The following is a 15,035-nucleotide window of genomic DNA, read 5'->3' on the forward strand; positions in this document are numbered from 1 at the left end:
GTTGTACTGAGGGACATGGTTTAGTGGGAAATGTTGGTGATAGGTGGACAGTTGACCTGGATGATCTTGGAGGTTTGTTTCCAACTTTGGTGATTCTGTGATTCTATGATATTATCCTGAGCACTGAAGAAAGTGTTTTGATGAAGTCAGAATGGAGAGGAGGTGTCCTGCTAATGCTTGCTGCGAAGGATGGTGCAGTAGTCTGACACATGGCTGAAACCTGCTCTACTGAGTGATGGCTGACTTTACCTAATGCCCTCCCAATCCTAATATGTGACAAATAAACATGTGACAACAGAAGTTTTGAAATGAGTGAAGGGAAACAGCTGGCAAAGCTAGTCTTCTTGGTGATGCTGTAGTCAGGGCTGGTCCAAGGGTGGTCATGGTCCTTGTCCTGATCCTGGTTCTGCTGGGAGCCAGACCTTCACAATGGGACAGCAGGTGTGGCTTGTTTTATGTCCTCCTTATATAAGCCTAATGTAGAACTGCTGTTTTTTTCTCACCTTTTCTTTCCTGATTGGAATATGAGGCTTTGAACAAACAAAATAACAATGGTGACAATGTTGGTTTTTTTGTCCTGTGCTTTTTGTGCCTGTGGCAGCTCAGTTGGAGCCGTAGTGCAGCATGTGAAACTCCGTGGGTTCAGGTGTGGAAATACCAACTTTTGCACTGCACAGGTACAGGCTGTGTGTACTTTAAACCTAGTTTGTGAGGTTTTTTTATAAATCTGAAGCATCACTGTGATCTTGCACATTGACAACATGTGCACACAGAAGCATGCACTTACCTGGCAGGTCTCAGTAAGAAATAGGACAGGCCCAGAGCAGTAACTTTCCATTGACTGCGTCGTCCCTGCTCTGTGGTTCAGGACAGCATTTTATACACGTGCAGACGTGCATTCTCATGTTGTTGCCTTTTAAGTTGGAGCCTTGTTGTAGGGCAGAATATTGCTACTGTGTTTGGGTATTTTTCTTTTGGGGTAGTCAGTTGCATCGTGCACAGAAGCACAAATGCACGCTCTGAAGATATGCAGAGGCAGGTGGTAGCCTGTGCTTTTCTTCTGTTTGCAGTTTTTAAATTAAAAAGAAAAAAAAAAAAGCAACTTTTCAAGCTCTACACTGTCAAGAATGTGGGTGTGTGTCTGAATGAAAGAAAAAGAAAATAAACTTACATAATAAATACACTAGTAAATTTCCAGTTTCCCTACAGTCTTTGCATAGTGCATCTCCTTTTGGGAGCTGGTTTTGTTGGTTGCTTGCTTACCCAAGGAAGAGGAGCATCATTGGGAGAAAGTTTCCCTGAATACTGCAATTATGTTAATTATTAACAGTGTTCAATTCCAGTTGCAACATGCAACGCTGCTTTCCAGCTCATATCTACTTGCTTTGACATCACGTCATATATCAAGTATGGAACACGAATCCAAAGGCTTTGCCTTTATCTGTATGTGAAACATATATATTTATACACAACAATGCTGGTTTTCCTTTTTCAGCATTTTAGAAGTCGACTGCCTAGAGGTAGGCACCTGGATGTATCTTTAGGGACTGAAGTAAGTGGGACGGTTTTCAAAGTTCCTGCGTACCTGCAGCTCTCCGAGAATTAATTAAAAGCAGATGTTCTTTTTGGCAAGTTTGACAGAAACAAATAGGGAGATGCAGGGTGCCCAGCACCTTTGAAACAGTAGCTGCTCGTTCAGATGCCTAAACATGGAGTTTGGTGTTTAAATGCAGGCACCTAAGTTGGAAACGCTTTGGCCCCGCAATCATAACAGTCAGCGTCCCCTCTGTCCTGAAGTGCTGCAGCACAGATTCCTGTGAGAAGCCAGAGGTTCGTGTGTGGGAGTGAGCGGGGACAGGGACGTGGAAGCGAGTTCAGCTGCCTGCCTTGGAGCGCATGCAAATCAGGGTCAGATGGCTTGACAGCTGGTTATGAAACTGAACAGAAATTATGCAAAACGGGATTGATTTTGCACGTATTTTTAGTTTTTGTCTTTTAGTAGCTTGAGTCTTTAATTAAAATCCCGAGGAGGAAAAAAAATAACCGAAGTACAAGCAGCAACTGTTAGTTTCACATAGAGACTGGATGTAAAGTAATGGCCTGCTACGCTCTTTTTAGGGATCATTTTTATCCCGTTGCAACTGAGAATATAAAGCCATCTTACAACTTGCCAGAAGTGACACCTGCTTTCATACATCCCAATAATTACTTCAGCTTTGACAGAAAGTACTTGGCAGGGTGCATACAAATTATGACTCGCTTCAGGGTACAAATAATGTGATAATGACTTCAAGAGTTTTTCTTTACGCTCGGGATATTTGCATGTACACGCTTTGTTCATATGAAACGAGCAAGAGATGCAGAGTTTGGGTTCACTTCTTCTAACTTTTGAATAAAAATGCCTGTTCGATACTGTGAGCTTACAAGTAGATGAGAAAAGTGAAGTAAATAGTAAGATTTTCAGTGGCTGTTTCGTTTATTTATTTATTTATTTATCAATTCTGTCGCTGTGAAAGTGCCCTGGACGTTTGTGAGAAATGATTTGTGATGCTAGATGCTGGGAGTCATCTTGCTAGAGCAGAGAACTTGCCTGTAGTTCAGTGGCGTCAACCTGCAAAGGCTCTTCTCTCTCTGCCCTGCCTTGTGGTGAATGAGTTTTCAGTTAAAAGGGCATTTGGATATGGCACATGCTTTTTCCCCCCCCCCCTTTCTTTTTTTTGCTATTCTTGTTGCATTTAACGGAACTTGAAGTCACATGAATTTATCTGTCTGCAAAATCATGGTCTTGGTCGTATACTTGACGCTGAACTATAGCTAGGAAGTTAATCTTGCATGATACCTGGTAGTTGCTGAATACCTTTCAACACTTAAAGCATTCAGGATTAAACATTTAGAGTATACAGTGTGTAGGAGCCCATCTGGGGAAAAGGCAGCTGCTGCGCAGAGAGCAGTGGCACACTTGCTCATCCCAGTCTCTGATGGTGCAGAGATATAATTGCACATCAAGATGGCACAAGTTTTACCCTAGGGTAAAGTTTTACCCTAAGGTAGCATCTTTCTCTGCTGTATTTTGTTGTCCATCAGTAACCTGAGATTCTAAAATACTGAAGAAGGGTAGTGTTGAATGAGGTTTCCTCATTCATATTTGTTACCCATTCACAATCCAGTTTTCATAGTGAAAAGGAGCCCAGGAAGAGTGTGAGGGACGAGTATGAGATGTCCTTAAGCAGCTAGCTGAACCAAGGCAAGTTGTGCAGTTTCTGAAAACCAGAACATGAAGTTTCCACATGAGCTTCCTTAGAGACCTGGAAAAGGAAGGCATCAATAAAATATGCTGCCTTTGCAAGACAGAATGAGCAGTAGTGGAAAGCAGTTGGGAGCCTGTTAGTTATTTATCTGAAAGAAGTACAGTATGTTACTTTTCCACCTCTGCTAGGGGACTTAGAAAGACAAACGCCTTTTACTTCCTGCCTGAGAGAAGTTAAGCTCTTTCTATAAAAAGAATGAATTTGGAAAACGTCTGGCATGTTTCTGTGTGCGTGCATAATGGTCTGTGTCTTTTATCAGACAGAGCTTTAGGAGATACAAAGTTCATGTGTGCATGAGCCTGTCATTACCAGAAAGACTTTGGCAAATCTCAGAGAATTCAGACAGCTGCAACGAAAGTGATTAATACGCTAGAGAAGAAGAGAGATTAAGAATTAAATACGAATGGTTTGTCTGAATGAGAGAGAAGAGGGAAAAGGACGAGGGTGATGCTAAAACTACCAATCCTGTACTTCAATATCCAAATCTGGAGAGGAGCTGGTTTGGGTGGTCCAAGCAGTGTGACTAGGCATTTCTAGGTACAGAAAATCCAGGCTGAAATCCAGAAGCACTTCCAGCTAGTGAGATCTGCTAGATTGTGGGATAATCCCTGGTAGGACAGGGTGGAAGCCACGTCACTTGAATCTTTTAAACGAGCCCTGACAGAGGCCGAGTGCCCCAGGATACTGCCCCAGAGGGGACCGTAGCATCCCCTTCCAGCTGATTTTACCCTTTGCAGTGCATCAGTGGAGGTACAAACACTGACAATGGCTAGAAATGGCCTGGGGATTTCTGATAGTGCTGCATTTTAGCATATATTTGAATAGGAGTTTCCTCACCGAAGCACAAAAATCCCTTGCTGTTAATGTTTCTGCCCTGCAGCTGCCTCTGCTTGCTGCACTTACTGAAACATTGCGAAAGAGCGCACAAGTTGCCTTACTGTAAAACTACCTGGTGATAAACTTTTTATGCTCGACTTGGAACAGGCTGATAGGGCCGTTCTCAGAGTCAGAGGAAAAGCTATTGGCAGGCAGCAAACAGCTGCTGCCAGTGAGAAAGGCTGAGCAAACAGGTCTGGTTTACTCATTCACTGCTCTGCTGTATCTCAGCAATCCACGAGTTCATAAATTGTGCTTTTCATGTAGATGCTCGGTCTCTTGTGTCTCTGTTTTCCTGTATGGACATAAGGCTAATTTGTGAGTGCATGACTAGAAAGCTGCAACATGTATGGTGAAAAGTAGGGGGTTTTATTTTTTTAATAACCCAGTAGGGATGGTTGTGTTTGTGGCACCATATCCAGCGTAATTATCCAGGAAGGAATCCTGCTAGGCTCTCTGCACTGCTGGGACTGTGAGGCTTTGAATGGCTGATGTGCACTCTGTTTGTCACTCCATGGGTGAAAGAAGGATATAAAGCTATTGCCTCCTTCCTTTCTGGTCCGTGCTAGGTAATTTCACAGAGAAAATAGCCTGCTGCTGGCACACTCAGAATTTCCAGGGTTTGCATCCTCTGATGCTTTGCACCGAGTATAGAAGAGACCAGGTGACCCCATATAGGCTTCCTAGTGCCAAGCTTCATTACAGTGTGCAGACCACACCACACAGGCAGCATCATGAGTGCTGCTCTCTCTTAGAGCCCCCTGTACAGTTTACATGTCATGGCTGGTTTTACGGGGTTTTTAGGGTCTCTGAAAAGCAAGGTTAAGCATTTCCTGCTGCCACCTAAGCAGCAGGATGGCAGCAGAGGTCTGGAAAGAAATATATATCGAGGTGTTGTCAAAACATTTATTTCCTTAGCAGGAAGTATTGATCCTGCAAGCTATATTCTATTAAAATGGCTTTATTTGTCCTTTATTAAATGACTGATGCAGACTATACGTAGTCAAATGGTGTGATGGATATTGGTGAACTAAAGCAGCATCTTACCATGCACATCACCATGCACATCTTAGCTTCTGCCAGCTGTTTGACTGCTTTAACAGCCCTAAAATAGGGTTTGGCCTAGAAATCAAGGTTTTAAAGGCTGGTTTTATCACTTAGTTGTACACTGGGTTTTGGTTGTCTGATTTACTACTTTTTTTGTCATCTTGTAGTGGCACTTAGTAATGCTTGTAAATAATGAAATACACTCCTGCTTTTTAATGTGTTCCTGTTCTCTTTGTCTGTAAGCCCGTTCTGAAGGAGCAGCTGGGGTCAGTTCTCAGGAAGCATTGTGTCTTTGTGAGTAATGCAAGACAAAAGTCATTCAAAAATGGTGTTGAATCTATTGAATTAAAGCACATTCCAAATTTGGGAGAAAAGTGGTGGCTTTTATCAGCTTTTTACTTAACAAAACAGCAAAGATTAAACTGAATTTCAAAACAAGATATACAAATTGGAGCCGTGTTCCTGTTAAGTTGTGTAGACTTCAATAAAAAATACAGTCCTTATGATATTACTTGGAGCTTTTCTGTAAGTAGTCCTGTTAGGCTCAATTTCTGGGATAGCTTTTAAATTGACTACGTGTTGTTAAGTTAGATCTCAAAGGAATAATCTATGAAGTAGCTCTCTTCACCATCCTTTGGTGAACTAATTTAAGGTAAGAGGCCATGGAGCTGTTGGAATAACTCCAGAGTAGGCCACAAGGATTCTCAGAAGGCTGAAGCATCTCTCCTCTGAAGAGAGGCTGAGAGAGTTGGGCTTGTTCAGTCTGGAGAAGAGAAGACCCCAGGGAGACCCCGTTGTGGCCTTCCAGTACTTGAAGGGGGACTGCAGGAAAGCTGGAGAGGGATTCCATCAGGGAAGGGGGGGATAGGACAAGAGATGATGGCCTTAAACTAAACCAGGGTAGATTGAGATTGAATATTGGGAATACATTTTTCACTGTGAGGCTGTTCAGGCAGTGGCACGGGCTGCCCAGAGAAGCTGAGGATGCTCCATCCGTGGAGGTGTTCAAGGCCAGGCTGGATGGGGCCCTGGGCAGCTTGATCTGCTGAGAGCTATCCCTGCCCATGGCAGGCGGTTTGGAACTACACCGCCTTCCCATCCAACTCAAATCATTCTGTGATTGTAAGACCACCTCTGTTCATCCTCTGCAGAGGTATAATACTGTGTGGGAAGGGAGAGCAACTCTTGAGCAGTGTGATTTGTCCCTCTAGATGCGTGATGGTCATCTTCCTGGTCCCTTGAAGCATTTTGAGTGGGTAAGTTTGTTCTTGTACCTGCCCAGCACATTATTTTGGTGAACAGGGACTTCCACTGACTAACGCCAGCTGAAAGAGCGTGCAGTTTCTTGCAGCATAGAGCTTGCCTTAGCTGTTAGTAGAGGAAGGGAGTTGTGCTTGGCTCCTCTCCCTGAAATACTCTGGTCTCCAGAGCTGTCAGTCTGACATTGTTCTCATCTGAAAGTTGCTTAAAATAGAGAGGAATAAAGGAGCAAGAAAGGTGCTTGGAGAAAAATTGCCTGTTTCACTACAAACCGTAATGTGCAAAGTGCCATTTTGCAGCCCAGGGTAAGCACACAAAAATTAAGAAGCATCAGAAAAATTGCTGTGGATCAGCAGAATATTCTCTTGCAGAGCTAAGAGGCAAAGGAAGTGAGCAATCGACAGCTCAGAGCTTGGTCTGACATTTGTGGATGGTGTATCAGCGAGCCTGGGTTGTAGCTGTAAAGGTAAATGGGACACTGATACGGATGAGGTGGCACTAAGTGCACAGCCGAGCAGCCTTACATGGCAGTAGCTCCCTTTAGGACTCCTCAGCTGTGCCAAGTGTGAGACTCATCTTGGATGAGGTATAAACGGTTCACTGCTAACTGCATTTCAGGAGTGAAGCGCAGTCACCAATGGAGTATAGGAGAAGCAGGCAGAAATGCTAGAAGCTGAGGGATGGCCACGAGGAGTGGGGCTGTTTAGCAAAGGGAAAACCCCACACGCCAGTCTTGTGATGAACAAAAATACATGTTTCGGTGTGTGATAAGTAATCTTTTCCTTTTACACGCACACACATTAGCACGTCTGCAGTTGCCAACAGGCTCACTTCAAAGAAGATGGTGTTACTCGTACTTTTCCCCTTACATTTAAATACTCAGATCTGTGGGAAGAGCTGAGGTGTTGTCCTGACACAGCCACCTGCTGAAGGCTGCTTTGTCCCTTCTTTCCATGCCTTCATCTCCCAGCAGTGTTACTGGGATTTCCACACAGACCAGGGGACAGGCTTCATGTCCTGTGCATGTGACTGGCAGATAGGTCTGCACATGTGAATGTATGTTTCTGTGGCAAGGCAAGGGTGTGCCTGTGTGGGAAGAATTGTCAAATTTGAAAACTTCTTTTTTCTTTCATTTTTTAAGGAGAATTTTTTCAGAATTAATCTTTAAAGCTTCAGTGCACATTGGAAAGACACTAAAAGAGTAAAAAACTTCCAGGTTTCAGAAGTAGCATTTTTCCCTTCGTTGCCTTCATCCAAGAGAAAAAAATACTGCATCTTATTTTTCTAGAGGAAAAAAATATGGGCTGATTTCTGTCTTTACAGCGAGCATAGCCTTCCAGAAGAGAAACAAATGCTTCTCAACATGGTGTATGTGGTTCCTTTTGTCGTTTTGAGAAGCTGTCATCTGAAAAGCTGGAAATGAGGTGATCAGTGTAGGCCCAGTCTCACAGCTCTGGGGGCATCCACAGAGCTCTGCTCTCCTTTCAGGACAGGTAAAAGAGAGGGGTGAGAAGTATGAAGTATGGTGTAGCATGGAAGGCTGAACTGGGCTAGATTGCATCTCTCCGCCTCCCCACCCATAACAGCATACCAGAAAGTAGTCAGAAAAAATCTGACCCCGTCTTTTCACACGGGGAGTGCAGTATTCTGATTGCTGCCTAGCTCAGCATAGGCAGTGCCAGCCGACAGAGGAGTGTGTCGTGCCCCTGAATGGACTTGAAAATATTTTGTCTTTGGCTCAAACGTGAGCTGACTAATCCTCATGGTCTGGCCACCTGTCCTGCAGTGTCTGTCTGTCTGTTGGGGTGGAAGCGTGCTCTCTCTTTGCATTTAACAGCACACAGTGTTGCTGCCCGGTGCGGTTTTACTGCCCAGAGCAGTTGGTGCAACCCGGGCCGATGTGCCCAGGCTGGCCCCAGAACTGTGGGCACCAGTCCATTGCTCAGCTTCTCACAGTGCACTGGGGAGTGGGGGGAGCAAAGAAGTACAAACCCACTGCTGGCTCAAAGCAAAACCCATTATTTGATTGCGTTTCCTGACAAGATCTATCTTGGGCAGTTTCATGAGTAGTAGCTGCATGCTGAGGAGACAGTGTAGCCTGTAGGTATGTTGTACCGAGTTGCACTCTTCCCCGTTGTGCAGCATTGCCCGATTGTGAGATGCAGATTAGAGACAAAAGCTTTCACAATTAGTATTTTAATGGGAGAGCAGAGGAGCGACAATAGGACCCCGCTTACAAACGTGCCCAAGATTGCCTGGAGCCCAACCTACCCTGGGCAGCGAAATCCTGCTTCCTGGGGATTAGTCCAGAAATCCAAGCCTTGTTATCTGCTCTTCTGCTTTCACAGGCCCCAGTAAGCACGTTCAAGTGTTTCCAGGCATTGGAGCAGCACGTTCCTTCTCCTTGTCCTGATGAAGAAATTCCAGGCAGCATGGAGATGTCCTCAGAGCCCGATGCAGCTCAGCTAGCTCTCCTAAGCTCGGTATTTCCGAGGCCTTCCGCTAGAGCAATGGAGGAAGGAGCTTCTTTCCAAGAAAAATGTAGGCTGGGTAATCTGACATCATTCGGAGTCACATCACCCTACACCCACCAGCATGCAAAGATAGAATGGGAATGGCATGATGTGTTCTCACGGTAGCACTAATAGTGCCGCTCTTGCAGTGCATTGTGCGGTGTCCCCACCCGCCGTCGCCACAGTTAACATTTCTTGCAGTGACTTTGAAAAGTGTTGCCATAACAAGGTTGCTGCTGATCAGCAACTACAAAAATCTTAACGAGGTACCTAATGGAGCTTTTTGTTTCTGTTATTTCTCCTTAATATATTCTGAAAAAGTCAGGAGGTTTTAACCTTGCCTTTAGCGGTGATACCCGGACACATTTAATAGAATGCTGCTTCATTTGTGCTGGTGCTAGCCTGCACTGAAAGGGTTCTGAGACCCCTCTGATACAGTCAGTCAAATTGGTGCCCAAAGCCAAAGAAAACGTATAGCCAAACACATGTTTTCGGTCTGGAGCTGAAAAAATGCACTTCATGCTGAACAGCCTCCTCCAAGTGCCGCAGTTAATAAGCCATGTTGTGTTTTTACTGGAAAAGTATGCTTCTAGCCAAGCATTCTTTGCATTTTTCCCAGGATTTAGTCATAAAATCACTTTAGACATATTGCGAGTATGAAATGTGTGCACATCAGATAAAAGGGCAGCAATTTTTGTTTTGCTGTACAGCTCCATGGAAACATTTTTATCACCGTCCAATGCATTATCCCGAGCAGTCTGGCCTCTTTCTTCACCGTTAGCATCCAGCCGAGTGAGCAAACGCCGACAGCCAGAGCCTGCGCTCACAACCTGAGGTGAGGGCGGTTCGGGGAAGGGACCCGCAGCCCCAGCGCTGCGGGTTTGGTGCCATCGGAATCCAATCGCGTTCCGCCTGCGGTCTCAGGCGCAGGTACTCAGCAGCGTGCTGCTCTGCGTGTGCAGTGCTGGATGCATAATTCCGCGTGGTTTTTTTTTTTTTTGTTTCGTTTTTTTTAAGCGAGAAACCTGGAGACTTGCTGAACTATTTTAAGCGTTATTATTTCAAGAAATGATTTACGCAAGCGAGAAAAGCCTCTCGCACAGTAGGCAGCGCAGCCCCGGCGGCGGCGGCAGCGCACGGCACACGCTCGCAGCCCCCTCTGGCTGATGCTCGCAGCATCGTGCTCTGCTCGCAGCCAGCCGCAGTCCTGCTGCCTCCCCGGGGAGGAAGGGGCAGGGGTGAGATTCCTGCAGGGAACCGCTGCTCGAGTCAGCAGCGGTGAGGTTTTAAAAGAACAAGCGTGCACTTGCACTCGTTTTTATGTATCGGAATAGGGGGAGCTAGCTATCAAACATATGTTCACACATCCACAGTATACAGAGTAATGTGTATATACCACCTCACCGAGCCAATCTGTGTTCTGAATAAGGGAGATATTTAAAGCGGCTCTGCAAACTTGTCTCTGCGGGGCCATGCAGGAAAGCCGGTCTGATCTGCATTTCTTTGTATGTACAGTGTGCGTATGTGTAGCTGTCTCAGTGCAAAGAGACGGGTGGATAGGTTCAGAATGCACACCAAGGAGCAAAGAGGGGTTATGCAGCCCCACACATGACCTAAGCCTACGAAAGGGGCACTGGTCCCCAGCAGAGCGCTCACCACCTGCCTGTTGTGAATCACCTTCTGGCAGACAAGTGAAACATTGGTGCTGTGACACCAGCTTTTGTCACACTGAGGTTAGCCAACAGGTTTGGGGCCTTCTGCAACCAGCATGTTTGTGGTGATGGTTTTGTGACTGTAATGTGCCAGGGTGCATTTGAGAGATGAGCCTGGATCCAGATGAGATTGTGAGTGCCATTCTTGTTTACTGCAGAGGTTTATGATGGGAAGGATGACAAGTTGTCTGTGAGTACACAGCATTCATAGAATCACAGAATCATAGAATGGCCTGGGTTGAAAAGGACCACAATGTTCACCCACTTCCAACCCCTGCTGTGTGCAGGGCCGCCTACCAGCAGACCAGGCTGCCCAAAGCCACATCCAGCCTTGGCCTTGAATGCCTCCAGGGATGGGGCATCCACAGCCTCCTTGGGCAACCTGTTCCAGTGCTTCACCACCCTCTGAGTGAAAAACTTTGTCCTAATATCTAAACCAGACCTCCACTGTCTTAGTTTAAAACCATTCCCTGTTGTCCTATTGCTGTCCCTCACAAACACTGTTCCTCCTCCTGTTTATACACTCCCTTCAAGTATTGGAAGGCCACAGTGAGGTCTCCCCAGAGCCTACTCTTTTCCAAGCTGAACAAGCCCAGTTCCCTCAACCTTTCTTTATAGGAGAGGTGCTCCAGTTGTAGGCAGAGGTGCTGATCCTGACCCATTCCTCTCACTATGGGAGCATGCTGGGAAGGAGCTGCCTGTGGTTTTCAGCAAGACTGCTCCTCTCTGCCCTGCCATCCCAGAGAAAAGCCAGTTTCTGATTGTGGATTTCACAAAACAGCCCCAAAGGTTTAGAGATGGGGCAGGGGACCATCCGAGAAAGGGCTGGTTCATTGCAGCCCCCAGCTCCCTGCACATTGCTGGGGTATCTGCTGGAGCCTCCTGAAGGAGAGCAGCTGCCCAGGGAGACCTGTCCGTCTGTCTGTCAGTCCATCTGCTGGCTGGCCTGTGCTGACAGGAGCGAGGGGACAGCAGAAGTCAGAGTGAGATCTCAAAGGCAGACATCGTGACGACAGTGAGAGCGCTTGCCATGTCAGCACAGGGTCTCGGTGGGTTTGTGTCTGGTTCACCAGGGGTGTGACACTGCGTTCCTTCTGGATCAGAGCAGAGCAAGGATTTTCTCATTATAACCAGATCTCTGAATGTACTTACTAGTTCAGTTCCTGGAATATTTTATCGCTTTCCCTTTTTTGACAACTTGGCATTTTTCACTCCCCTGCACGGTAGCAGCTTTCACAGGGGAGGAACTTTATTCCCCCGCTGCCTTTCTAAATGCCTTTTTTTTATTGTACCTAATCAATCTTGCCGTGTTACTAAGAGCAACGTCGCCGCTGGCCAGTCGAGAAGCTGGAGCTGTGCGTGGCCTGGTGTGTGCCAGCACACAACTGCCTTTCACGGGTTCTCCTGGCTGAATTTCCGGCACTGCCGAGATCGCCGTACTGATAAAGCAGTGCTGGAAGCACTGTGTGTTTCAGGCTCTGTGCTCTCCGCCAAAAGGATAATTTTAGAATACTCTTCCCCTCGGTAATAGTAATTTTACAGCAGTGTAACTGTTGAATTTCAGAGTTAGATCAGTGTAAATGAAGGCAGAGTCAGCTCCTTTCTTCTAAGGCAAAGAACGAAACTCAGCAGTTATAAACGTGTGAAAAAATCCAAATGTGCACACACACACAGAAATCGACCTCCTCTTACAGCAGTACTCTAAATAATTAATATAATAACTTGCTTACAAATTCAATCTAGGTCTATTATATTAGTCAAGACATTTCGGAGTAGTTCTCTCCTTTTTAATTTTCTCTGGCTTCATATGTGCCCATGAATGTGGGTAGCTCCCACCTGCATCAGGAGCAAGTAAGCATTTCTCATCAAAGGGCTGCGTTTTCAAATGGGTCTTCTACCTCACTTGCAGGTTTCCAAGCATGTTTTTCTGTGTTTTTGTATTCAGAATTTTCTGTTTCTCCAGAAAAATAAAATATGGCCCATTAAATCCACTTTCCTAAGGGCAATTCTTGCAGTTCTTTGCAAACAAAGTGCTTAAAAACAACTTGCAAGATGATTTTCTAAACAAATGTAGTAAATAATCCTGAAATAATTTACATCTGATTGGCACTGCTTACTTAGATGTGGGATGCTGGTAGTATGAACGACTCCAAGAAAGCTGTTTTGGGTTGTGTGCTCACTAATACAGGCAGCTTTATTGCTTTTATGTGTGAAAAGCCTGACCCTTTGAATCTTCCTTTGGGGAGACTGAAGTTAGACCCCGAAATAAAGCTGGCCTCATACTCAAAGGTGCTGAACAACTCTGCCTTCTGCTTAAGTAACAGGCAGATGCAGCTGCTTAGCCTGTTTTTTGTTTTGCTTTTTTTGGTCTCTACAAATGGATTTAGAAGGTTAATTTAAGAATGTGAGGTAGAAGTTACAGGTCCTTACAAAACTCATTTTCAGCAATGAAGTGAGAGGATGCTCTCCAATGCTTGTGCAGATCTGCCTCTCTTTGCAACACTCAGCGATGCCTTCATGGGGCAGCGGGAACAGAAAAGGCTTTCTTTGAAGTGTTCCCAGACTACAGAAGTTGTTGAGGGGTTGAGGACCTGCAGTACCCCAAAAGATTTTCAAGGTGATTTTGCTTCTTGCCAATAGTGGTCACAAGGTGGAAGCCTCAAACTATGGTCTTTAGGCTTAAAAAAAGCACCTTTACTTCCCCAGAATGTACAGCTTGGCTCTTTGCATCCTGGCTTTGCTGCAGTTGCATGGGTCTTCTTGCCTGGGGTGTGACTCAGAGGCAGAGCATGGCTCATTCCTGCTGTCCTTCAGGTGAAGAAACCAGGCTGAGTGTGGACTTCTGTACCACCACCTGGCTGCAGGTGCTAGAAAATCCTTGCCACAGTTTACTCTTTGCAATAGTTCCTTTGTCATTTTATTTTTTATTTTTACTTTTACACTAGATTAAGGTACAGCGATGCAGTACGCTGCAACTTCCTGCATGTGGGCAGTTCAGTGGGTGTCTGAAAAGGCACTAGGTGTATTTGCTTGCAATTTGCAAGTCACTACGTGTATGTGTAGAAGCCACACCTCTACTGGAGACAAGGTGAGCCAGCTGTCATGCCAGCTGAGTGACCTGGGCTTAGACGAGTTGGTGGCACAGTGGCAAAGCTTTCTGCCATGCTGGTGATGGCCACCTGGTTCCTGCTGCTGCCACAGGCTTGCCGTAGGCTGGGAGCCCATTCTGTATGCATGAGAGCAGGAATGCTGAGTCCTCCAAAAAAGTAAGTTTGCTAGACACCAATTCTACTAACAGGGAAAAGAGCAGTAATTCTTGCACACAGCTACTTGCCAGCCAGCCCTCCAAATCTGTGTTACATGATTTATCTCTCTTACCTAAGCTGTGAGCAGACCTGCGCACAAATAGCAGTGCCTGTATTGTCATTTGCACAGCAGTGAAGTATGAGACAACTTGAAGGCTGAAATTAGCTTTCAGCTCATTGACAGGTATGGACAGACAGTGCAGCGAATAGTAAACCCTTCCTGCATCTGCTGCTCTGTGTGACCATGTGTGCAGTGCTCTGACACGACCAAGCGACCTGTAAGCTCATATCGGATACGTTTGGCTAATAGCAGTGGATTAGCCTGCCATTCTTTTGGGCATGCATCATGCCAGGCAGCATTTCCATGCGGAGGGCAGCAGGCTTAGATCCGGCTGCTGCTGACACTGACTGTGGGGATGAGTGCATGCCACTGACTGACCTCGGGGAATGGGTCCTTTGAGGACTGTATGATAGTCACACGCCTCCCAGATCACTGTTATGACTTGTGCATTTCTGAGTAATGAAGAGATGTGCTTGTGGCCACACAGCTGGGCAGGTTCTTGTATACCTAGCACCAGGGCACTGACGCAGAGAAGTTATTCCAGCTGTGCTGACAGAGACTTACATGTGGCTGCAATCTTGTCTCGCTGTTGAAGCCACTTGCTTTTGCCCTTCTTCTGTCCTGTTTTGAATTCCATGCCCACTCACCCAGGTGGGTTTGGATAGGATGAGATGTCATTGATCTCTACGAGTTATATTATGAGGAAGACGCAAACACAAAGTTGCACGCATAGCTTAGTCTTCCTTGAGGAAGAGTTAGGAAGATCTGAGAGTAAAATTCAGCACAAATTGTTTAGATTAAGAAAATATATACGTTCTTCGCTCGACTTGCCTTTAAGCATTTTCTTAACAGTACTAAAAGAACTCTTTTAATGAAGCATAAAAATTGATTGTTTCTTGCCAGGAGGGATCTTCTTCAATCTTCAGATATTAAAGACTTCATGAGAACCACAG

General features: G+C 45.6%; 1 protein-coding gene across 12 annotated transcripts in view; it reads left to right on the forward strand.

Moving 5' to 3' along the window:
- Positions 1–15,035, forward strand: part of ATXN1 (ataxin 1) — a 270,887-nt gene that overhangs the window by 214,873 nt on the left and 40,979 nt on the right. Inside the window, exon 1 of one of the 12 annotated variants that reach the window (XM_052697777.1) lies at positions 9,390–9,839. The exons of the other annotated variants lie outside the window; for them this stretch is intronic. The gene's annotated coding sequence lies outside the window, so the exon portion shown is untranslated. Of the gene's footprint in view, positions 1–9,389; positions 9,840–15,035 lie in introns of those variants that run through there. 12 annotated transcript variants of the gene reach the window in all.

This window comes from Tympanuchus pallidicinctus, unplaced genomic scaffold (assembly GCF_026119805.1).
Source record: "Tympanuchus pallidicinctus isolate F22 unplaced genomic scaffold, pur_lepc_1.0 scaffold31, whole genome shotgun sequence".
Lineage (NCBI taxonomy): Eukaryota > Metazoa > Chordata > Aves > Galliformes > Phasianidae > Tympanuchus > Tympanuchus pallidicinctus.